Source organism: Centroberyx affinis, unplaced genomic scaffold, assembly GCF_046629955.1.
Source record: "Centroberyx affinis isolate AG114_WGS23_722 - 3 ecotype Tasmania unplaced genomic scaffold, CSIRO-AGI_Caff_v1 ptg000879l_1, whole genome shotgun sequence".
Lineage (NCBI taxonomy): Eukaryota > Metazoa > Chordata > Actinopteri > Beryciformes > Berycidae > Centroberyx > Centroberyx affinis.
This window is the reverse complement of record NW_027279470.1, coordinates 155,652-180,302: the sequence shown is the minus strand read 5'-3', so window position 1 is coordinate 180,302 and position 24,651 is coordinate 155,652. Positions and strand designations below refer to the sequence as shown.

The 24,651-nt window shown below is 43.5% G+C and overlaps 1 protein-coding gene across 1 annotated transcript in view; it reads right to left on the bottom strand.

The window, feature by feature from the left end:
- The window catches only part of LOC139645520 (prickle-like protein 1), a 35,954-nt gene extending 28,230 nt beyond the window's left edge, over nt 1-7,724 (bottom strand). Inside the window, exon 1 of the mRNA XM_071521252.1 lies at nt 7,543-7,724. The gene's annotated coding sequence lies outside the window, so the exon portion shown is untranslated. The remainder of the gene's footprint in view (nt 1-7,542) is intronic.
- Between the last annotated feature and the right edge of the window lie 16,927 nt (nt 7,725-24,651).

The window sequence follows — 24,651 nt, the reverse complement described above, 5'->3', positions numbered from 1 at the left end:
GGGACATATTACTGGGAGATATAAGCTCTCCATCCGCAACCAGATGTCTGAACGGCCCTGAGGGGGATTCCAGGAGGGCTTTCTCTCCTTCTCTGGAGGAAATGTGCACACACACACACACACACACTCAAGCAGACACACACACACACACACAAGAGGTCTTGCATGCATTAAAACACATGCAAACAAACAAATGCCGGTGTGCACGATTGCATGGATGCAGACACACACACATGCAGGCCCTCACATGTTGGATTTCACGGGTGGCTGGCTGGAGATAATGAAAGCCTCCCTGATGCAATTTAGCCCCCAGTTTACTGTCTGGGTTTTGAGGTCATTAGTGTAAACACAAAAGACATTTATTTACTACCTCATTAATGCAAGTGGCAATTTAAGCTCTCTTTCACGAAAAAAAAACAAAAACGGCGGATCTCATAGCGCCACCGAAACCGAGACGACAGTCAAATCACTGTTTGTATTGGTTTTTCGAAGAGTGCTTGGAAAGCCCCAAGCTTTCATCAGCTAACCACGATGGGTGAATATCTTTTACATTCTCCCTCTCTCGGAGATGAAATTGTCCTAACTGAAGGATACGCTGGTACTTGATTACAAACCACAGAGCACAAAGGCAGTTGGAGCTTGTTTAAGGGAGTGGGGGCGGTGGGGGGGCGGTGGTGGTGGTGGGGGGGTTATATAAGAAGACGCTATACCTCTCATTAGAAAGAGCGGGTTTCACTTTGAGAAATACTTCTCTAACAGCAAACATACCGCTCCAAAATGCCTGACACGGTTCGGTTGTGTATGTACAAATTGAATTTCACTTGAAATTGTTATGCAACGACTACACCATTTCGGTATCAAGCACATCTTGTACTGAAAGCAGGCCTACCCTAATGCTCAAGCAGAAGTTTGAAATGTACGGTGAAATGCAACATTTAAAGAGGGTACAGACTTTTTGGTGAATTTGGTAAATCTCCTGCACTCTTCCCCCACCCTCACTTGCACCGTGTTTATCGTAACGAGCCGTTTCCTGAGTCCGGGTGGGATCAGATTGGACAAAGCCATTTCCCCTCTGGAGGAATCAGAGGCTGGTGTTCTCCAGGGACAGTCTGAGGCAACATGGCTTACAGTGACAGATAGGACATCTCCCCAAAGACCACTGGGCAGAGACTGGGGGACCACCCAACAGCCATGGGTGGAATGGAGAGACGGGAGAGGAAGGTGAAGTGGTAGAGGGAGAGAGAAAGAGAGAAAGAGTGGAGGTATGTGGGCAGAAAGTTGCTGCTGTTGGGTATAAACAACATATCTGACTTTCCTATTTGAACTGAATGTTTCCTTGGTCATTTATGTGTTGAGTGAGTGTCCTGACCCTTGGGTTATTGATACCTGTTAAAGCCCCATTCTAACTTCAAAGATATATGGGCATCAATGAGATAATAAGCACTCCTTTTTTCATTACTGAAACATTTAATTTGATGAATTTCAGCATGATAATGTAAAAAAGAAGAAAGTGACTGAGGCAGGCGTAAGGAAGAACAGAGCGGCAGACACATGAGAACGTCTGGTGCAAAACATGTCATCTGAGGATTCATGCATGTCAGAGAGAGGGGAAGAAGTAAGAGAGAGAGAGAGTGAGAGAGAGAGAGAGAGAGAAAAGACAGAGGGAGACACAGCGAGAGGAGGAAAGAGAGCAGAAAGTCCCTGATTAGGCCTGAGTCGAGACACTCGGCTCAGGAGCTGCTCTTCGCCTCGGGAACGTAACGTCCACCACATGAGACCAATTTAAGGATTGAAGGCAGCAGAAGCTAAGTCATGTTTTCCTGGTACACATGTCCACCCACACACCACCTCCCTCCTCACCAATTCCAAAAAAAACTCTGCATCCATTTTGAACATTTTGAAAAATGAAGATTCCTCAGTTTGAAAAAAATTACATTCTGACCTAACTGTTTTGTAAGCAAATGACTTAAGATGGCTCATAACTTATTCTAACCCCTAATATGCTTTACTGTCATGCCAGAAATCACTTTATAATAGTAGGTGTCACTTTCTTTGAATGGTGGATATCTAATTTAGAAGGATTTGTTTCTAAATATCCTCCTGGTATGAGGCAAACAGTAGCGAGTCTAGCTGTTTTGAACAGGAGACTATGCTTTGATCGTTGCTGCTGGGTAAAAAACTTCAAAATGTCAACTTTTCAGAAAGAAAAACAGGGTTGTTTTTAGCTTTATGACAATGCATTTTTGAGTTAGGGGTTCTGAGTTTCATAAGCCCAAGAGATCAGTTTGTTGGAGTTACGAGGTTTTCACACGACAACAGCGATAAGCAAGGCAAATTGTATGAGTGATGTACAGAAATTGCCCCCAACAGATGAATACAAATACCAATCTTTCTCGATATGGAGACCTTTTATGTTTTGCCCAATCAAAAGAAACAGCAAAAGCTATCATTTCTGGTACTTTGTTCCCTCTGCCGCAGGGTGGTCATTTGACTGAGAATAATTACGTGGTTGTCGTACAGCGAGCGCGTCTTCCTATACGAGACTCTGCGTCTATCTATACTGTTTACCTTAGCACGAGCTTTAAAGCCTTTTAATTATTATCCTCTAATAATCATCATCTTTAATGTCTCCATAACTACTGTGGCTGGCGACTGGCAGTGTCTGGGCAGGTGTGTATGTGTGTGTGTGTTGTGTGTGTGTGTGTGTATGTGTGTGTACGGCTTTAATCATCATCAAATAGAGCTGTGTGTATAGGTAATTAAGGTGGTGCCAAATCGACTCTCACTCGGAGGCACGAGTCAGGAACTCTCAAAAATGCCTCCGTTGTGCATCGCTTAGCAAGTGCTGCGGGCAACTTCATTCAGCTCTACTGCAAGTTTTGACACAGAATTCAGCGCAGCTCCCATCCAGGGTCCATTATTCAGTGTCTGATATTCTTCTAAGCCCTGGATTACTTTTCCTCTCCGCAAGCTGACCATAATACCAGGCTTGTGGAGCCAATGCGGGCTGCAGGGTTTGGTCCCTAACCACGCAGTGAGCACAGGGATCATGATTAGGGTTCTTAGATCAAGGAGTCCCCCCCCTCCCCCACACCTCCTCTGCACACGGCCTGCAAAGAGCACAGATACACACACATATCCAGTTTGGGTGCTGGGTCGAGTGTGAATTGGCAGAAAATGAACTAAATCCCAAAGGTGTTTAGCTGCCGAGGAAGTTACCAGTTTAAATCCACCGAGTGGCAGGAAAACTCTGGGCTTGAGAAATAAATAACACCCTCCCCTCCCTCAACAACTAATGCTTAAGTACTCATGAGCAAGGCACTTAACCTCCAACTGCTCCAGTGATGCTGCTCAGAGGCCAACAGTAGAAACTGGGTGGTTTCCAAATCTCTGTAACTGCATGTGCATGAAGCAGGGAGTTGCCAAAAAAAGCATTCATGCTCAACAAAACCTACCTACATGAATAAAGGTAAAAAAAAAACATGTTTTTTTTTGGCTGTCAGCACCCAGAGCTTTGGCTGCATGTGGTTAATGCTGAGGATATCAATTTGAAAAACATGCAATGAAATCAAGATACTATTACCTAAGCTTAATTGGTTTCTGTGGCTGCAAGCTTGTCTATTCTTCATTGTTCACTGTTTTTCCCATTCAGTGATTGGCCCATCACTATTTGGCCCTGACGTACGACTACAGCTTGGCAAGTGTGTGTGTGTGTGTGTGTGTGTGTGTGTATTTTCTGAGGTTTGAGTGATTTACACAGCCGCGCGCTCGATTAATTCCTGTATGACAGCACAAACATGCCAGTGTGTACACATATTGGTCTGAGGTATTAGGCTGACAGAGGCATACAGACAGAACAGTGTTGACTTACTAATGCATGGAGGTCACACACACACACACACACACACACTTACTAACAAACACACATATGCATGCACACGCGTACATACAGTCTCACTAACACAAAAACACACACTTCATATTCATGTTTATGTTTCATATTGGTTCCATTTATTTAATCTCGCGCCAATCCTCGCTCCAACCCAAACACTGGGACACAAGAAATCCATGGATGCTGCACAACTCCAAGTCTTATTCGGCAAGCAGCAAACCGTCCCAAATTTACCGGCTGTTTATATTTAAAAAGCCTAGCTATGCTGTAACTACAAACAAAAAAAAATGAAATACTGTATATGTGCTGAACAGTATTCCAAAACACTATATCCTTTTAGGGAGACAACTTATTACCTGAAAGTTAACTTTGCCAACCAAGGATTTAAGTTACCTACTATCCATTAAATAATTCCATAATTTGTTTTCATTCTGTACTATCAGTCACATCCGAACAGGAAGTGTCACTTGTTTTAAATGGTGGATGTCTCCTGTTGGAATGAACCTCATCAACTAGAAGCAAAAAACTCTGCAACACGGCCCATCCTGAGCGCTTCAAACAGTTTTACTGCTGTAATCAGATGAGGTGTTTTAGCCGAGGACCCAAGCGCACGGCCAATGGCTCTAAATCCAGAACACCCTCAAGTCGCTGAGCAAAAAGGTTTTCCAGGAGGGAGTCCAACAATATCAAAACAATCTCCAGGCTGGATTTCCTCTCTGGCACCAAAACCCCGCTGGAGAATGAGGATCTGGGTTGCATATGAGAAGACCGAGGCCTGGAGGATGAAGCCTCATGCTTCTAATCTAGCGACACCGCTCTGAAACTGCGTCTGTGTTGATTTAGAAGTTGCCGATGCACAAAACACGTTCCCTGAAAGTCGGTGGCGCCTCGCAAAAACAACCAAACAAAAAGCATTTATAATGCTTCCAGTGTACACACACATTTGGATAACATTATTCTGCCAAAGCTGGACTCACAACCATCTGACTTTACAAGCCCAGTCAGGATGGCGGAGTCACTGCCTGTCTTTAGTTCTCGTCTCTTCAGTAAATACCTCACTTCCTCCCCTGTGAATCACATCCTTCCCTCCTGTAATATTTTCCTCCTCTCCTTGTTCAAAACTTTTCACCTTGGCTCTTATTTCTTTTCCTAGCAAACAACTTCTCCATCAGACTTTGCCATCCTGCTACCAAAGGGATATTTGTTACATCTCTCTTGCACTTTGTTGCATCTCCCTTGCACTCCTTGTTATGTTAATGATCTACAAATGTAAGCTTATTCTACTGCTGCACCCAATGGAAGTTGCATCAGCTAAATGCCTAAAACATAATAAAATGAAAAGCACTTTGTTTTGGAGCCATTTGAATCAATGTTATGTACAACAGCAGTCAGTAGATGGGCCGGCATACCGATCACCTGAGCTACTGCTTGACTTGACTCTCCCATGTGGTTCAAATGGCTGACCAATTAACAGCAGCTTAACTGGGCAGACCAACTCATAGATCCGTACAGCTAGCTGACACACACACACACACATACACACATAGATGCATGCATGTACACACACAGACATGCAGACACACAGAAACACCCATATACGCATGCACGTACGCACTTGCACACACAACTAGGCTACACACAGAAAAGGACACACTCTCTCACTCACACACACACACACACACACACACACACACACACACACAGATACATACTCATTAACAAGGGCTTAGCATTGCAGTGTATACCCCCAGCAACGTGTAGCACAGTCTGGCCGCCCGCCCGCTCGGCCCCCCACAGAGGGGAAGACACCCCAGTCACCTGATCCTGCTGCTCTGATCCTCCGCTGCCGCGGATCAGCTAACTACACAGCAGTCTGTCATTCATTTCCACTGAGAGAGAGGCAGAGACTGCGTGGCATTCAGATGGAAGCTACTGCATGACATGAAGCTGAAAGCATTGCCAGGGAAAGCACACTTCAAAATATCTCCATCTTGACATGTCATCTAGTATTAGAGATTTGAAATTTAAAAGATAATAATACTACCAGCTGGGGTGAGATAATTTCACTTGTTTGCACAACATATATCAGCTTGTTTTAAGAACTTTAATCTTGAAAACTGGTGGAGTGATCTGTCTAATTTCAAGATATGATCACATGATTACAGAACATTCTTGAGACAAGCTGTTTGCATTAACAAGTGAAGTTCTCGCTCACTGCAGATTGTTTTAGGTAATTTTTCACTTCCTTAAGAAACAGAGTTAAAGCTAGATTAAACAATTTATTAAAATGGACATTTTTTGCAGTGTACTGTAAGCGGCACTCGTCTGGGACGCTTTGAAATCACATTTCAGAATGAGACCGACTGCAACAAACATGAAATAGAGCTTAGAGAGATGAAAAGATTGGAGAGTATAACATTGAGGCAAAACGATAAAGAAGCTCCAAGAGCCTGCTGCTCTCACTGAGGCGTCTTCATAAATCTCTCCACCGCTAGGTGACAGCACTGGCCTCAATACAGATCACACTGCACTGCAAAAATGTCCAATCTTAACTCGTTTAGTCTCATATTCAGTCTTTAAATCTTTTTTTTTTTATGTAACTAAAAAATTCTCTGCCAGTGGTTTGAGATGAACCACTTGTTTCCAATGCATTTTCAAGGAAGTTTGTAGAGACAAGTGACAAAATCTTGAAAGTCAGAACAAGGCAGATTAGCCTACTCAACTGGAGTCAAGAAAATCGCACTTTAACACTTTGAATTGCATTGGAAACAAGTGAGATTATCATATCGCACTTTTTTCACTTGTTTGAAGGTAAATGAGCTTGTAAGACTGAATGTGAAACTAAATGACTTACGTTAAGATGGGTTTTTTTTTTCAGGGTGCCTTACTAGCTCAACTGCTCTGTATGGTTGAAGTGATGTGGCTTCACTTTGTAATGTTTCTGTGGATATGGCCTACGGTCTGTCAACACTGATGTGAGAGTATTTTTGAGGAGTTAAAGAGCTGCCTGAAAGACACTCGACGAGCTCGTTAAAGGCGGAAAAGAGATGAGAGAGAGAGAGAGAGAGAGAGAGAGAGAGAGAGGGAGGGAGAGAGAGAGAGACCACCTGAGTGACAGGCAACAGCTGAGTTCACACATCTGGAAACCAAAAAGTAACCTTCCATTACTGCGTCTTTACGCACACACTTTCCAAGCCCAAATCCCCCCGACGCAGCCCTAGTTTCACTTGTTTCTCTCCTTCACTCCTCGCCGGGGAATAGCTATGTGTCACAGCCATAAACTGACTCTTTCTGCCTGCTTTTTGCCTTGTCAATATAACCATCTTCATTAACTGGCGGATACACTAATTCCACACTGCATTTGATGATAACTTTTTGCATTGGAAGATGGAGACAAACAAGCGTCTCTAAACTAGACCTACCGCATTTTTTTCATTCTATAGTGTATAGCTTACTTTGGTTCAGTCAGAAATTGGTTGGAAATACCTACATTCAAATATTGCGATGTGCATTAAACTAGGCTATACAGCCTAAGACATGGTTGCAACATTTGGTAAATGAAGGACAAAATAATTGAAGCAGCCCTAATAGACAACAAATCAGTAACAATCTGAATTTGAATGGGTCTCAACCAAAAACTTGACACTCACCTCCAGCTAGCAGTAACTTGGTCCGGGGTCCGGGGTTGAATATTCCCTTTATCAGAATATAATCACGACTGTGGAGGCATCCGTGCTGACTGCAGTCAACAAATACCATCAAATGGCGATTCAAGTCCGATATCAGTTCAATGGACAGACTTTCAGTGCATGATCAGAGAGAGAGAGGGAGAGAGAGAGGGGGAGAGAGGGCGAGAGAGAGAAAGACGCACACAGGGCTGAGCGCTGTGCAGCTCTGGCAGCAAGTTAAAGCGCCTAGAAATGACATTAGCGCTGCTCTCTGCCTATTGGCTTAAACAAGCCCCCCCCCCCCCCCCCCGCTCCACACACACACACACACACACACACACACACACACTCCACACATTCTTGGCAGTCTAGAAAACACGGCTTGTCTCCCTCTCCTTCTCACTTACAGACGGACGGCATACTCTACTCATCAGCGCCGTGACATTTTGGATACATTACGGAGGCGTAAATGAGCACAAGTAGCCTGTTTGGCAATTCATCATCACACTTCCCTAACGATCCTATAACTTTAGAAGGCTACTATACAAATATCACTGCAAAACTATAACTAGCCTATAGAAACTATTCCCTATAGGAATATTAAAGTGATGCATCGGCCCATAGGGGATGAAACCCTATAGGAATATTATAGGGATAGTATAAGGATAGGAGTTTAAAAAAAATAGCATTAAGTATGATATGATTACCATTAACTCACCATTGAGTACCACAGAAACTCTTTAAATTTTTAACAGAATACTATAAGAATAGAGAATTTTCATTAGGGTTAACTCGCTCTTAATAAATTGGCTTTATACAGCCTTATGAAGAAGCCCTGGTTGGATAGACCATATCCAAGAGTCACAAATTAGTGATAAATTGAAACAAAATGGTGACAAGCCTCAATGGCACACATGATAGATTTGATGCATGGAGGACACCTGAGACACAGTAAAGTTTGACTGTGACTGGTCTGTCTACTTTATAAGCTACTTTGGCAGGTATCCAGCCACTGTTTTGAGGTCCTGCACCATTCCAAAAGTCAAACTGGCTGGGTAAACAGCGGAAATGGCTGCATGGTGAATTTTGGAAACCACCAGCCACTGTGGCTAGTGAACAAAACAGTTTCCTTTCCTGGCTGCGACGTGCATAACATATGTTTGCACCACAGAGAAGCCTCCTGAAACTCAAACCTGACAGATCGTGATGATGTGTGGAAGTATTAGGCGTGTTTTTCCAAGCCATGCCAGACATTTGATACCATGGATGTATCTCGATAGTCCAAAGTGGCTTCCTTTACTTACTTTACACTTATCAAAGTCGGTGACAGTAGCCTAGAAGCTGGAGAAGCGGGCTAGTAACCAGAAGTTCACCAGCTGCCGTGTTCGGACCAACTGGATCTTGGGAAGTGAATTAATATGTCTCGTCTTCCTCAACCTCTACTGATGCAGAGGCCTGAGCAACAACCCCAACTGTTTCACTCTGGCTTTTCAGAGGCCAACAGTAGGAAACTGGTTGCACTGCAGCTCCCAGGTGTGACTGTGTGTAACTGAATGAATGTGAAGCAGGACAGAGCTACTCTGCAAATCCTTCCTTGGATAAATAAAGGTTAAAGAATAGATTCCTCCTGACTCCTACTCAAAAGGGGTTTAACTTTCTCACCAGTGACCCAAAGAAATCACCTCATCTGTTGCCCTGCTGCGACCCAGACTCATTAAAACATGCTAATGCTCTCGTACAATGATTAAAGTCAACTATGAGACACTGAAAGGCTTCAGACCTGTTCCATTAATTTAATATATTTAATGCTTCTTTAGAGCAACAATAAACACAGTATATTGACCAAGAGAATTACTAATAGTAGGCTACTAACCACTGGACCTGTAACTCAACAGAGCATAACAGTAACAGTGGGAGGGTTAGGGGTTCGATTAGCTCTTCGGCCACCTATGTTAAAATGTATGCACTGCTAGTATTATACGGTGCTTTGGATAAAAGTGTCCACCAAATGGCATATGCTATATTAATACTCTTGTTATGGTCTTGGGAGGGATCAACCAGAAACTGGCCCACAACCAATTTTAGGTCCTGCCTCATAATTTAAGAAACAGTGTATTATATGAAAAACCAGTGATCTAATAAGTAATTTAATCCACTCTGTAAAGCAGGTGCAAGAGTGGGGATGCAGTGAATTGAGCTGAATTTCATTCCAAAATGAGATATCTACCAGATAAAGTGACTCCTACTCTCACAAAATGATCCAGAGCGTAGGAGTCACTATTTAAGGGATAGTTGGTAACCTGACAATGACAACACTATCATACACTGGATCATCTATACTTTAGACGTAGCGATTGATAAACATCAAATAATATTTTGTTTCAAAATGGAACAGAGCTCTGAACTGTGGGGTAGAGTGCTTGGATTGAATTTTCAGACTCAGCTGTGGAGTCGGGAAGTGAAGACAGCCGTTTGAATGTCTGTGAAGCTGGCAGTGTGACAGAGCAGGTCAAACAGTATGGCTTATTGTCCCTCCCTGCCAGCCAGCCAGCCCACACAGCGAGGGACCCCTGGGTGCCCTCGTTCACCCTGCTGGCTGTTGCCCTGACATTCTGACAGCTTGATTTACAACTTACATTCACATTTCACATTTTAGGCATTTGGTCGATGCTCTTATTCAGAGAGACTTGCCATGAGTGCAATAGTAGAATCAGCTTCAATTTGTTGATTGCCAACATTAAAAGCAACCAGTAGTATGGAGTGCCAGGTCGTTAACAAAAGATGCAACAAATATTATTTTGTGCCTAGAAAGATGTGTTAGGTAAAGAAAAAAAGACATTGAAAAAAGGCAGAAAGCTTTTTTTTTGCAATCAAAAATGAGACCGCCCTTATCAACATCAGCTCATGTCAGCCGTTACTCTACTTTGGCTGTCAAATTCAAATTCAAATTCGAACAAGCTTTATTCGCCAGGAGAAAACAACATGTTGCCGAAGCATTTGCAAGGAATATATGTGGTAACAATTGCAGAAACAATATACGGATACCAGTCAACTCTAAATAAACAGGATCATTCAACACCAATTCATGAATCGTAACTGATCTCTCTCTGAGGTTATGGAAAGTGGTAAAGGTGGTAAAACTAGGAAATATTTCTTGAAATTTAGAGTAGAAAGTGGTCCTTATGTGGTTATACTTTGGGCATGAAAACAGAAAGCGTCTCTCTGTGTCTAATTCCATGAGGTTACAGCGCTGTCTCTTTCCCACCTTCTCTATCTCCTAACCTTTGCCTCACCTGTTGTGCACCACATCATACACACACACACACACGCACGTATACACACACACACACGCACACACACCGCCGCTGAACTTCTGACGGGAAATCCGATCATCTTCTGTGTCTCGATTGCTCTCTTTCCACCTGTTCTCCTCGCCTCCACGACAGAATAGAGCCCGTCTCTGTGCTTTGGCTCGGTTCTTTGTGCACACTCGCAGACATCTGTAACATTAAGCCTATTTACAGCAGAGAGAGAGAGTGAGAGGGAGAGAGAGGGAGAGGGGTATAAAAGGTAAGCCTATAGGCCTGCACATGCAGCCGGAGAGGAAGCGAGGATCAGTGCAGCGTGGAGAGCACAAAAGGGGCCTCTGGGTCAGTAAATCCTCCCCCTGTCACCTTACGGTACAGGGAAACACCGCGCGGTTGATGAAAGCGTCACCGCCCGCCGCGCCTCCTCGTACATCGCACTGTCACTGCTGATCCGGTCTTTTATCTCTCCCCTCTCTCCTCTGAAAACAATCCTCGCCGTCCCTCCCAGCCCAGAGTGATGTGGGAGTGTTTGCTTTGTGACGGCGGTTTGACAGACTTGAGTTATGAATGACAAGGCATGGAGGAGAAGTTGGTTATCTGCATATCAAGGTATATCTGATCACTGGAGACTTCATTACTCATCTTATCTGAACCAGACCAAGCTCATCTGTCAGTTAGATATATATCCCATGATTGCCAGAACTGTGCTTGGAAGGACAAGGAAACATGGGAAAAGGAAACATGAAAATTAATGATCTGCACTTCACATATAGGATAATTGGCATCTATTGTCATGACTTTGTCTCTGACTTTAAACCCTTGCATTCCTCCCTTTTGACTGGTTTTTAATGTTTGTGATCCAGGAACCTAACCTTATTCTCTCAATTATTCATCAATGCCAAGATGTAAATGTAAATTTAAATGCGAAGCTATTCAGTGCAGATCCCTATAGCAGGAGTAGGGTAGGATATCCGATCAGCGTGCATCAGAGCAGCGAGAGTCAAAGTAGAAAATATGGCATCTGATTTCAGGGCTCCGCTGAAAGGGGATATCTGGTCATTAAAAAGCACTGCATACCCACACACCGTGTCCTCAATGTGACTAATGAATTTCTGTGTTTAAGTGACATTTAACCCTGTGAAACCGTGTCAGACCGATGATAGAAGTGAGGCCTCAACCTGGCCCGGGTCACGGCCGGCTTGGAAAACTACAACTAGCCGTCAGCCAAATGCTGCGAATCCCAAACATCTTACCAGACAGTTTGGCATCCAACTATTCTGTTCTAACAAATGTAGCTGGCTGGTAAAGAAGTCAATGATGAATTTGGGGATCAACAAGCTACTGTGACCGATGCACAAAAAAGTTTCCCGCCCTGGTCATGACCCACCGACACAGATTTCATTCCCCCGTCTTTCTCACATCCCCCAACACAACACCTCCAGCCCCCTCTGTGAGAGCGAGGTAAATGGCTCCAGATTTGGCCCTAAAGGAAAACTGTCAATCAAGCTGTGGGAATCTGGGCTACGTTTCGTAATGTTCCGGTCGTCCCTGAAACATCATGTTGGAGATTGACTTGAACAGGAGTGACGTCTGCATCATGTCCAGAGAAAGTGTAATGGTTATGACCCCCCAGCTTACTGTATGTGTATGTGTCACCTCAGCTTTCCTACTGCCTCTGTAAAAATAAAAATAAAGCCTTTGAACAAGTGTAACACCGTAATCCGGCCAGAGGAAACATATGCCGATGGAACAAAGAAAATAATATGTTTATCAATAATTGTAAATAGGTGAAAAAAGGTGGGAGACAGGACATTGACAAAGCAGATTCTGCTAATATATAAAACATTCTTTGTTTCCTCAGACTGGATTTCGGTGTTGCATTTGTTCAAGCTGAAAGGTTTAATAAAGATAAAGAAAGTGATTCACTTGAAAACAATTCAGCAGCATTTTTATACATTGTCAGAATCTGCTTTATTCATGTTCGTATGCTAAAAGTGTGATTTTGACACCTGTATCACCACACAATAGCAGTGAATGGAGTGAGAAAAAAATGCAATTCTCCAATCTCCTCTATCGGAGTAACAGATAAAAGAGAATTGCCGAATTTGGGGTTATATCATGGCCAAGAAGAAGCTACACAACTCAAGGTACTACCAAAGTTCAACATCACTTCAAGGGGAAAAAAAAGAGTAATTGTAATGAAGTTTAGAAATGCCCTCTGAATCTCCAGGACTTAACTTCACATTGTGAGCCTGAATTCTTTGTGAGAAACCTTGAAGGAGGAGATTTCATAATGCTGAATGGCTGCATGCATGTCCGGTCACTCACAGTCATTCATCACCGTCTATCTACCTGCGATCTCTGCTGCGCTTTCTCCCCTGTCATTTGTCTATCTGTCTGTGTCATCTCTGTCGTTACCACAGGCAGAATGGGACGGGGGAGAAGAGAGGGCTCGCTGTTATCGCTGTGCTGTCATCAGACGCATCAGTTCACTCTAGCCTGGGAGGGGTTCAGTTACACTCGCTTTACTGGAAGGCAATCAGGCCGTATGTATGGGGGGCTCTTCACCTCACAGCTGTCCATTTTTCAAACTACTGTTATGCGTACATAGTTTGAATAAGCGCTTTTGTTTTCAGGAATGAAGAGAAGAATGCTAATTTTCTCACTGATGCTCATGTAAATATGTTTTTATCAGGTTTTAAAGGCCCAAGCATCATGACACTCACTCAACACATAAATGACGAAGTAAACTGTTATTTCATGTAAAAAAAAACCCATAACATTTTCAGTTATGTGGATTTACAGCAGAAACATATTTGTCAAAGAGAGTTCTGCTGCATTTTTTGACTAAGGCGCAACATCCTGGCTTTGAATCCGGCCCAGGGCTTTTGTCACATTTCATCTCCATTTCTCTCCCATTTTTTTCTGTCTTTCTTCAGTGTCAGCTCCAAAACAAAGCAACCAATGTGTCCATTAAAGCCATATGTCCTGTCAAAGTGTCAAAACACTGCACCCCTACCTCACCTGCATGCTCATCGTAACTTTGAAGAAGAATTCCTAAAAAAAAAACATACCTATGCAGTAACAGCAGAAAATAACTTTATTTCCTCTGAATTAATTAAGTATTTTTTATAAGTATTTTCAGAATGACAGGTGGACTGTCAAGGGTGAGATGTGGTATGACACAGGAGAAGCTTATCCAACTAATTCAACTAATTCAGGTATTTTTATGAGAGGAAAGGCACAGAGTGAATGGAGTGGAACACAATCTTTCCTCATTTCTGGAATTCCTGCCACCTCCGAGTGGTAATTGCTGAATGAAGTAAATCAGCAGTGGGTACCCCCCTGCAGGGACAGTCACACACACACACACACACACACACACACACACACACACACATACACACACACTCACCATTTCCTAACCCACTGGTGTGTGTTTTTTTTTTCAGACAGGTGTGTGACAGAGAGCGAGCGCACCGGTTAAATGTTAATCCCATTAAGTGGATGTGTCGTTCGTTGCTCAAGGCACATCTAACCCCTCCACACACACACACACACACACACACACACACACACAACTCCTATGGTGATACCTCTCAAACAGTCCTAATTAGGCTGAGAGCGCACATCACATCCGGCGCACTACCTCCAACCTGCACAGGACCTCCAGCAGTCAAGCTACCATAGCTGGCATACCTGAGCACTTTGTCAGGCACTTGAACCCCTGAGAGCGACGCTGCTTAACTCTTGAGTCTTTGACCATATTAGGATGGGTGGTCGTTAAACCGGACTCAAGTGGATGGAAGTCGTCACATCGCTGCCTGCGGCTTCCTGTCGCGTCTCTCCACTCCTGAAGACAATTACTGGACATGTCAGTCACTGTCGGGCCGAGAGACCCCTACTTGACTTACATAAAGGATTTAATGGTGGTCCTGGAGGAAGGCTGCAAACCGGGCGTGCACTTCACATTTCTGTTTATTTAAAGTCTGCAACATTTTCATATAAATAAATGTCTGTGTTGATTGATATAACATAATAGTGATTTCACCCATAGCCAGTTCATGAAAGCTTTTTACGCTTGTGGCTTGTGGTAGGTCTGCAGTGCAGAAACACCAATGAGTAACAAAGATGTCACCAAAATCAAAAAACGATCTCACAGATTACTAATTATCCAGGTAAGGCTGGGTATTGGCAAGGACCTCACGATACGTATCACGATACATGGGTCACGATACATATTGCGATACATTGCAATACTCTACATAATTTACTGAAAATTTAAAAATAGAGCTGAAAATACAACTTGCTGTGTACCACCTGGGTAGTCTAATATGTACATCACATTATATTGATAACTCCGTGGACAAATTGAGTCAAAACTATTTAATTCAAAGGGATTTGAGGGAAATTTAAGGACATTTTATATCCGTTTAAAACATGAATAATTTTTTTTAATGTATCGATACGAGGGGCTGGAAAATTGATACAGTATCATGGAAAAAAATATTGCAATACTCAGCTGTATCGATTTTTTTGCACAGCCCTCTATCCAGGTGAGGTTTACTCAGGAGGCATGCTCTTTTTCAGCAACTCCTCGCTTCACATTCACAGCATTGGCCCAGAGTTTTGTTAAAGTCTGCATCCCGTTGAAAAAGATCAAGATTGTAAAGAAGCAGTTAGCTGAAGAGAGGAGCGCTGATCTGGGGAATGTGGAAATGTCATTGTTTCACCATGGCCTAAACTAACAAGAAACATGGCAACATTCAGCATGTTACTGCCTCCAACATCTCACCACCTTCTGTACGTACCGAGGTCATGAACCTGTCTAGGCCTCACCAAAGAATACCAATGTTCCGCTTATCAAAACACCCTCAAGCTAATCCATGGTGAAGCAACAAGCCCCAAGTGTGTTTTGGCTCCACTTGACTACAGCTGAAATGAAACAGCGGTCCAAACCTAATGAGTGTAAATTTAACTGTGGTTAAGAGCAAATCAGTTGGGTGAGTTAATTTCACTTGTTTCCTATGTGCAGTTTCTCTCATTTCAGCAATGAGAAGTAACAATATCTTGAAATAATAATAATAATTTAAGATAATATCATTTGATTTAACAAAATAATTGAAACAAGTTGGATTGCGCTGGAATCAAATTAACCCATTGGCAGAATTTGTTCCACTTGTTTCAAGAAAAATAATATATTAAAAAAATGTCAAATGACTTGTTGAGCGGGACACTTTTTGCAGCGCAGACTTCAAGAGTTAGGAGCATGAGACTACTTGATGAGCTTTATTCTGAAACATGATATGTACCTTTTTAAAAAATATGTGACATCTTACAGCACCATGAGTGCATACATTTTTAGAACAAGAGTCTTTAGAGGCAATCAAACTTCTAAACATGACAGTATTTGCTATAGACAATGAGCTATTTTTCACCACCCATCCGCCTGGCCAACTTTCCTGTTGATTGTGTGCCATTAGATCCAGGTATTTTAATCCTTAGCTCACAAATCCACCTCACTGCCAAGAGGGTAAACACTTACACTGATGTTTGGCCTACTGAGTCTCTTGCAGAGCTACCTCATCCTTCCGCACCATCTCATTCACATCTGCAACGTAACACCTGACTCTGTGGAGTCTGTGGAGTGGAGTTTCCCCCTCAGGGTTTGACAGTTAACCTCTACTACAACAGAGTGAAATCCCAAACTCATCCGGCGGCAGTGTTGGGCAAGCGGTTAGAGAGACGGTCCTGTAACTCAAGACTTCATGTTTGATCCCCACAACAGCTTAACAGGTCTTTTCCCATTCTTGTTAGTGGGGTTCATCTCCATCATGAGGGTGACTGAAGCAGCCACAATTAATATGTGTGTCCTTCAACAGCTTTGTGTCTTGCCAAAGTGTTTTTCAGCAAGAAACTGAACCCTTATCTGTGAGTTTATAGTGAGTGGCTCTGGGTAAGAGTGCCAGAAAAATGCCTTAAATGTGAAATGCAAACGCAAATGTCCGTAATCAGATCTGGATCAGCCTACATTCTTTGGTTTCCATTAATTACCTCAGATCCCTCAGATATCTCAAAAACTTTCCATGAAATATGGTGGACAGATAGACTTTTGGGCAAAGGAACAATTTTTTAGGTTTTGGAGGTGATCTGGATCGGGAATTTCCACTATTACAAGATTATTTTTATTAGCAATGATAGAGGTAGAGATAGCGAGCTAGAGACTTGATGACAAATCCCAAGGGTATGTCTGTAGGGTCAAGAAAGAACTAAAATTTGAAGTGATAGGAATGTTGTCTTTGGGTTGTAACAACAAGTTGGAGAATTCTTCAGTGTGCCTTCTAGTTTCAAGGTGTTTTTGAAATAATTGTGTTATTACTGAATTTATAAATGCTATAGTAACTACTGTAAAACAACATGTTGGTACCATTTTTGAATTTTTAGATTGTGGACAGGCCAATGTTTTATTATTATTGTCAATCTTGTCAAATCGTTGTTTAACCACAGATTTTATTCTGGTAAAGAAGAGACCAACCAGACACTGCTGTATGTTATGCCTCCTCCTTTAGAGATTTAGTGTTTTGCTCAAGGACACACTGCCAGACCACATGGCTGTTGACGGACACACAGTATCTGTTGCTGGAATCAAACCTGTGACCTTACAGATCCAGGACAATCTCTCTAACCACTGGTCCACCCTGCTGTCTTAGCGATCTAAGATCTATAGCGATGACCTCACTCCCAGAGTTAATGCTACACCGCTCCTATATGACAGTGTCTAATCTTTAAGCCTTCACTGACCCAGACACCATATATGGCCAGCTTCCCAATGCAGTGAAACAACCCGAGTGGGTGTTGGGTGTATTGTAAACGTCTTTACTGCACATCAGGTAGACCAGTGTTAGCCAAGAACAGGTATGTGAAGCATGTGAGCTATGTGGAGTGACATGACTACAGTTTAAAAATGCAAATTGACTTCTCGGAGAGTTAGGTCATTTATTTGTTTCGACGCGGTTTACGAGCGGGAGTTACCCACGCTTATGTGTACAGACTAGACCGTGTGTGTGTGTGTGTGTGTGTGTGTGTGTGTGTGCGCACATGCAGGGGGGGTAGAAGGGCTGGGCTGCACGGGTGAGGTGGGGTAAAGAAATGAACCTTGGGGCTTAGCGTTTACTGAGCCAAGCTGAAAAACAAACAGCCAAAGGCTTTTAGGTTAGGTGAAAACACACACACACACACACACACACACAAAACAGATAGAATGACAAGGGGGGCCTCACTGGTATGTCTCACTCTAATAAAGGAAGTAACCTGTCAACTATGCATGATATCACATCACCAATCTTCGACATTCATCAACCGCTCTCCCTCACCAGAATGTTTTGTTTGTCTGTGTTTGTCTGTGTGTGTGTGTGTGTGTGTGTGTGTGTGTGTGTGTGTGTGTGCGTGTACGTGTGTGTACGTGCATGTATGTGTGTGTGTGTGTGTGTGTATGCCTACTTATGTATCTTTTGTCTGCATTTCTAAAGTATGAAAAGTAGCTAGCTATGTATACCCCACCCAGGCGCGCGCACACACACACACACACACACACACATACACACACACACACACACACATGCACGTATACACACACACACTACTACCCCCCACCCCCCTCAGGGGTCTGGCTTCAGGGAGGAAGTGTGTGACAGCACGTAGCTCCTGGGCCATGGAATGTCTCTCTCTCTCTCTCTCCCTCTCTCACACATACACACACACACACACACATACACATGTACACACACACACTCACACACAACCCAGGGGCTATGTCAGCCAAGGGCAAGACTGGGGATAGGTGGGGGGGAGGGAAGGAGGGAGGAAGCGGAGGAGAGGAGGATGAAGGGATCATCAGTATATAAAAGACGGTGGAATTTGAAGCAGAGAAGAGAGGGAAAGAGGAGAGACGGAGGGAAACGGATAAACAGAGCGGAGGAGAAGAGAGACCTCGGGTTGCTCCCTCGCTCTGGGCGGCCGGGGAGAACAAATGTCTTTGACAGTCTCCAGAAATGAATTTTCCTGCCGTTGTTACAACTGCAGCCAAATAACGTCAAGCCCTCCCTGCAGTCCCCAGACCGCAGCGTGTCAGAGACAGATAAAATATGAGAAAAATGCTTTATTTGCAAACTCTTTGAAGGTTTCCTAACGGAGGTGTCTCAAGGGACTCTGTGTCCTATTCCAAGCTGCTATGTATCTGTGTTGGGAAAACAATCCCACTGTCCAGTTGGTAACATTATCATTCTGTCCATCGAGGGCTTGAGTTGCCTACTTTCCTTCATTTTGGTGTAATCAATCATTTTGCAAGAGGAGGTGTCACGCTTTTTTTTCCCAAATGGTGGATATCTTCTTTTTTGGAAGGAACCATATTACACCATCGGGCTTGTAGCTTGAACTTTGACCCTGTCCCTGCCCACTTAGACAGGAAGTCAAGGAGGTCATGCTGGGCAGTCAGGAAACGGTGGGCACTGTTTGACGACTACCAACACCTCTGTCCCTGACCACCCAAGTTCAAACCAGCACCTCCTCTACCAGCATTCATTCATTCATTTTTTCGTTCATTCATTCATTCATACGCTCAGTAAAAGGAGTGATAAAGCATTACATTTTTCCTCCTTGCATGTATCAGGTCTGTAATGTTAGAACAATCTATTTTTTCCAAACTTCTCTCATATCTCCCTTTGCACGTAAACCCACAGGCTTAAGAGGTGAGAACCTCGTTCAGATAGGCAACGGAAACCCAATGAAACTCAACGAGAAACACATGTTACACAGACGCACGGACACACACACACACACACACACACACACACACACACTCCCTCGCTAATGCATGAGTGAGTGCTCACAGAAAGACACACACACACACACACACACACATACTTGGTGCTGTCTTATGTTTCAGATGATATGCGCACAGACTTTAATATACACAGGGCTTAATCAGGGATCCTGCCCTTAGAACATATAGGTTATGATGTGTATAGGGATGATGCAATGCCGTGTTTCATACTTCCCTGTCACACTACATCCAGTGGAAGGAGTGCGGCCTTTACTAATGCACACAGCCTCGGCCAACAGAGAGCCAGGCTCCCACGGACTCCAGGGAGAAAACAAGCGCTGATTTCAGCCAGATAATGCAGTCATTATTTTCTGTGAGAAGAAACAAAACACTTTCTGGCAACAAAAAAAAAGTGCCTGGCGATTTCAAAGAGCTCTGTACCAAATCATGTTGATTTAATATGTATGTTTTGGAGTTCAATGCATTACTTTGATGCATCATTTTGTTTCTGTTGCATACCAGGTTGGATTACTCAAGAAAACGCCGCATATTCCACAGCTTTTTTAAACATTGGCATAGTGGATATTAGTTGCTTGTTGCTGACAGCAAAGTTATTAAAAGTCAAGGGCTTTCCAGTGGCTAAGGGGTTCATAGTGCAGCGCTTTGAGCCTCTAATGCAAGCTTTGGTCTGTATCCATCTCCGGCTTAGGCACAATTACAAGACAACATCCAGACGAGGAAGAAAAAAGCAGTCATCGAATACTTCTCTGTTATTTTCTACACTAAACATATATGGAGAGGAAAGGCAAAGACAAAGGCAGCGGCATGTGTTTTGAATGTTAAATAATTGTCGTTATTAAATCTCACCCGTGACCCGAACCGTCTTTAACCTGAAAAAGTCTAGGAGGTAGAAAGGAGCTGGAAGCCAGACGTATAAGCCCAAAGAAAACAATAGGCTGTGGGTTGCTACTTACTGCATGCCCACAAGTTTCAGCTGGATTTCATGGTTTCAACCTCCGCTAATGCAAAGAGGTCCAAAATCAGAATTCGTTTTTTCACCAAGGACAATAGATTTTGTAATAGAATCTGTCTTGTTGACACTGGTACCTGCTGTACCCTTTCAGTTACAGCAACACATATACATACTGCCATACATGGAACTGGACTTCACATATAATAAAAGGAGACAGTTCAAGACATACAATTAGCCTTAGACCATATTAGATTTTCCATCACCATCTCTTTGGCCCAGGTGGGTACAGTATGGTTGAAGCAATCCATACAGCATGTGTTCTGTGTGGGGATATACGTGTGTGTGTGTGTGTGTGTGACTAGAGGCTCTGGAGGTTCATCTGCTCAACACGTGCCAGGGAAGTTCTGTCATCACCTCTGTGAAGAGTGGAGGAGAGAGAGAGAGTGGGAGAAGAGGGGAGAGAGGGAAGGGAAGAGAGCAGACAGATGGGGGGATATCTGGGGAGGGGGGGGAGCCATAAAAAGAGTGAGAGAAGGAAAGAGAGGGGGGTATAAGTGAATATAAGTGAATCTGGGGAGGACGAACAGAAGAGGGGGGGGGGGCTGACAATCCCCAAGGGGAGGATCCGAGAAAGCTCTCCCTGTTGCGTTTAGCCCCTCAGCCTGAAATCTTGGCTCGTCTCCACCGAACATGCCCCCTCTCCGCCTGGCCCATCTATCATTCTGTCGCTCTCACTCTCTCCCCTTCCATTCCATCGTCTGTCATCCATCTCTCCGAGGTACTGAAAGCAGCGCTGAGCCAGGTCCGGAGGCTCTCGTAATCAGAATCAGAATCACTTCATTTGCCAAGTGCAATAAATGTACAAGGATTTGTCTTGGTGGAGAGACGGGTGGAGAGACAAATCAACAAACAATGTAGTAAAACAAGTAAATACTCGAAACACATGGCACCGGGGCACCAGGATGGTGCAAGACATATAATAGACAGTGTGCTATATATATCACTCTATAAATATACAGTCAGAATTCAAACACTATTTTCATTCAGGCAGGAGGTTTGCAGCTGTGGAAGCGATGGTGAGTGTCCAGTCACTTTTGTACTGAAGCTGCCAATATCCAATACTTTATTCCAATACTCATTATTTTTAAATATTTTCCATTTTTATGCCCAATTGCAGGTTTTGCAGACTGTTTTATGTAGCTGTGGTCAGGGAGGAACCTCAATCCATCGACAGTGGATATTTAATAAAATATTGTGTATATATATCGGATACAGTTTAACCCTTGTTCAGTGTTTTGCTATCAGTGTTTGACACACTGATGGACACACTGGCTGCTGTGGGGATCGAACTTGTGACCAGTTACGGGACTCGAGTCTCTCTAACCACTGGGTCATGCTGCTGAGCCAGTTCCTTAGGCTTTTTCCAGCTCTGTCCATTTCAGTGGATCTTTATCAGCATCCTGTACTTGTTTAGACCTGTTCCTCTGGTCCTCCCAACATCCCCATCCCCCCACTGAGGCTTTCTCCTCCACTCTCATCCAATAGACTTATATTATATAGATGTCTGTATTCATTGCACATGTTATACTCTATATATGATAAAAGGTTATCCAATGTTCATAAATCTCATAATTTAATTTGTCTTTGTAGCAAAGTGCTGATGTGTAAATATGTGGCAAAATGTGTCAATAAATGGAAAAGTTCATAGGAGAGTATGTTTACCATACAAAATCTCACAGACCGATTTGTTTTAGCTTATTTATTATATAATCATTTTAGCAAGTAAAAACAGTGGAGCCAAAGATGCATTTCACATCCCTGCTTCATCAGGTTCACCTATTACTGTATTTCTATATGATAACACATGGTGTTGATGTCTAAATTACAAATTCCCCCTTAAAGCTGAGTTGAAAATGATACAACGATACAACATGCAGATACAATATCATCTATATTGTACACATAATGCTGGACAACATGCAACACATTTACAAGTCAACAGCATTCACAGTTCAGTTTTTAGAGTGTCCATGCCAACTCAGGAAATAAAAAGTGTACAACTTTGTCAACAGTGGATGTATGTAAGCATGTAGAGAAGCACCAGTTTATCCTAATGAGCTGTGGCTGATGGTAAAGTGTGTCAGTGATGTAACAGTGCACCTGCCAGGCTCCCCGGGGACTGCTGCTGGGTGTAGAATAACGCTCTGTGTTCACTGGGCTCAGGTGTGAGTGTGTGTGTGTGTGTGTATGTGTGTGTGTTTGTATGCATCCTCGAATGTGTGCATCTCTGTGTGTGCATGTGTATGTGTGCTTTCATGCCTGTTTGTGTTTGTTCTGTCTGTGTATGCTGAGAACAGAAGGGAGGGAGAGAGAGAGAGAGAGAGAGAGAGAGAGAGAGAGAGAGAGAGAGAACTGCTAGCAGTGTTGTTTTTCTTTCACCCACAGTCCCACAGTGCATCTCCAGAGAAACTATCTGTAAGTAAAGATGCCACCCATGGAAGCCCATATGTTGTTTACAACCACATCGCTGCAGTACATGGGACAGAAACTACTTCCTATAATGACTCTACATCTAGTCCTAATCATTTAATCTCACTCAATGTGAATCCAGAGATACATTATGATAAGTCCCTCTGCGATTTTATAACCACTATGCTGAAGTTGGGCCAACCCACTAACTGCCCAACATTTTACCCACGATTACATCCTCTAAAATGTGACTTTTCTGTGTGTAAAAGGCTCAAAACAGCTGATATCTTTCAATAATACTGACTTTTATCCCAGGAATCAGAGTAGGCCTCGCACTTTTCAAATGTTGGATATCTCATCATCTCCATTTGCGATAAGTCCGTTCCCTCTACCTGCTCTGCGCTGCTTCTGACCACGCTACATTAGAGTCCAATGAGGCGTGTAGCCACCAGAGCTGTGCCATGCTGCGCTGTGCTGTGCTAACCAGCTGCGCTCCGCTCAGCTGATATTTACAAGGATATTGGCCTGAACTCAGCAATGGATGACGGGCGGCTGGATGGAGAAGAAGAAGGAGGGAAGACAGCAAGAGGGAGGGAGAGAAAGAACCGTCGATTCCTGTCTCATCTTGTCTTTTTCGATTGTTAATAGGGGCTTCTAATGCAAACACGCTAATCCAAGCTTGCAGACGTATACATGCAGGTGCACAGACATACAGGTACACGCATGCACACACACACATAGACACACACATATGCACGGACAAATACACACACAGGCATCTGGCTTATCACCATGGCTCCAGATTTCTGCATCGAAGCAAGGCATCTCTCACCATCTCCTCAAGTATGTAAACACAGTGATCTCCAGCAGGCTTAATGCTGACTTCTGTAATGTTATTTCACACTCACTACTTTTTTATTTTATTCAGGCTTTATTCTTGTTTGACGGGGGAAGACCTGGGAGGATGGGAGTTGTTTTTTTTAGTGTGTTTGAAGTATTGGAGCACTGGTCACTGCTTCAAGAGAGCACAGATGAAAAAGAGAGAAAAAGGACAGATAGACAGAGACAGAGAGAGAGAGAGAGAGAGAGAGAGAGAGAGAGAGGCAGACAAACAGACAGAGAGGGAGATAGAGAAAGAGGAACCATGAGAACTGACCTCAACAGACTGATTTTAACTTGAATTGAGGAAACTGCTGCGTCTGCACCTGGTTTCTTCCTTTGCTGGACCCCCACCAGCGTGTGTGTGTGTGTGTGTGTGTGTATGTGTGTGTGTGTGTGTGTGTGTCTTTCTAACGATTGGGTGCCATGGTTCCTTGCTGTGTTCTTGCTAGCTATGACTCACCGTCACTGCCGCACCAGGCTGCTGCCTTGGCATCACACACACTCAGCCACCATGGCAGCCAGCTCCCACAGAGTGTGTGTGTGTTATGAGAGAGAGAGAGAGGGAGAGAGAGATAGATAGATAGAGAGAGAGAGAGAGAGAGAGAGAGAGAGAGAGAGAGAGAGAGAGAGAGGATACA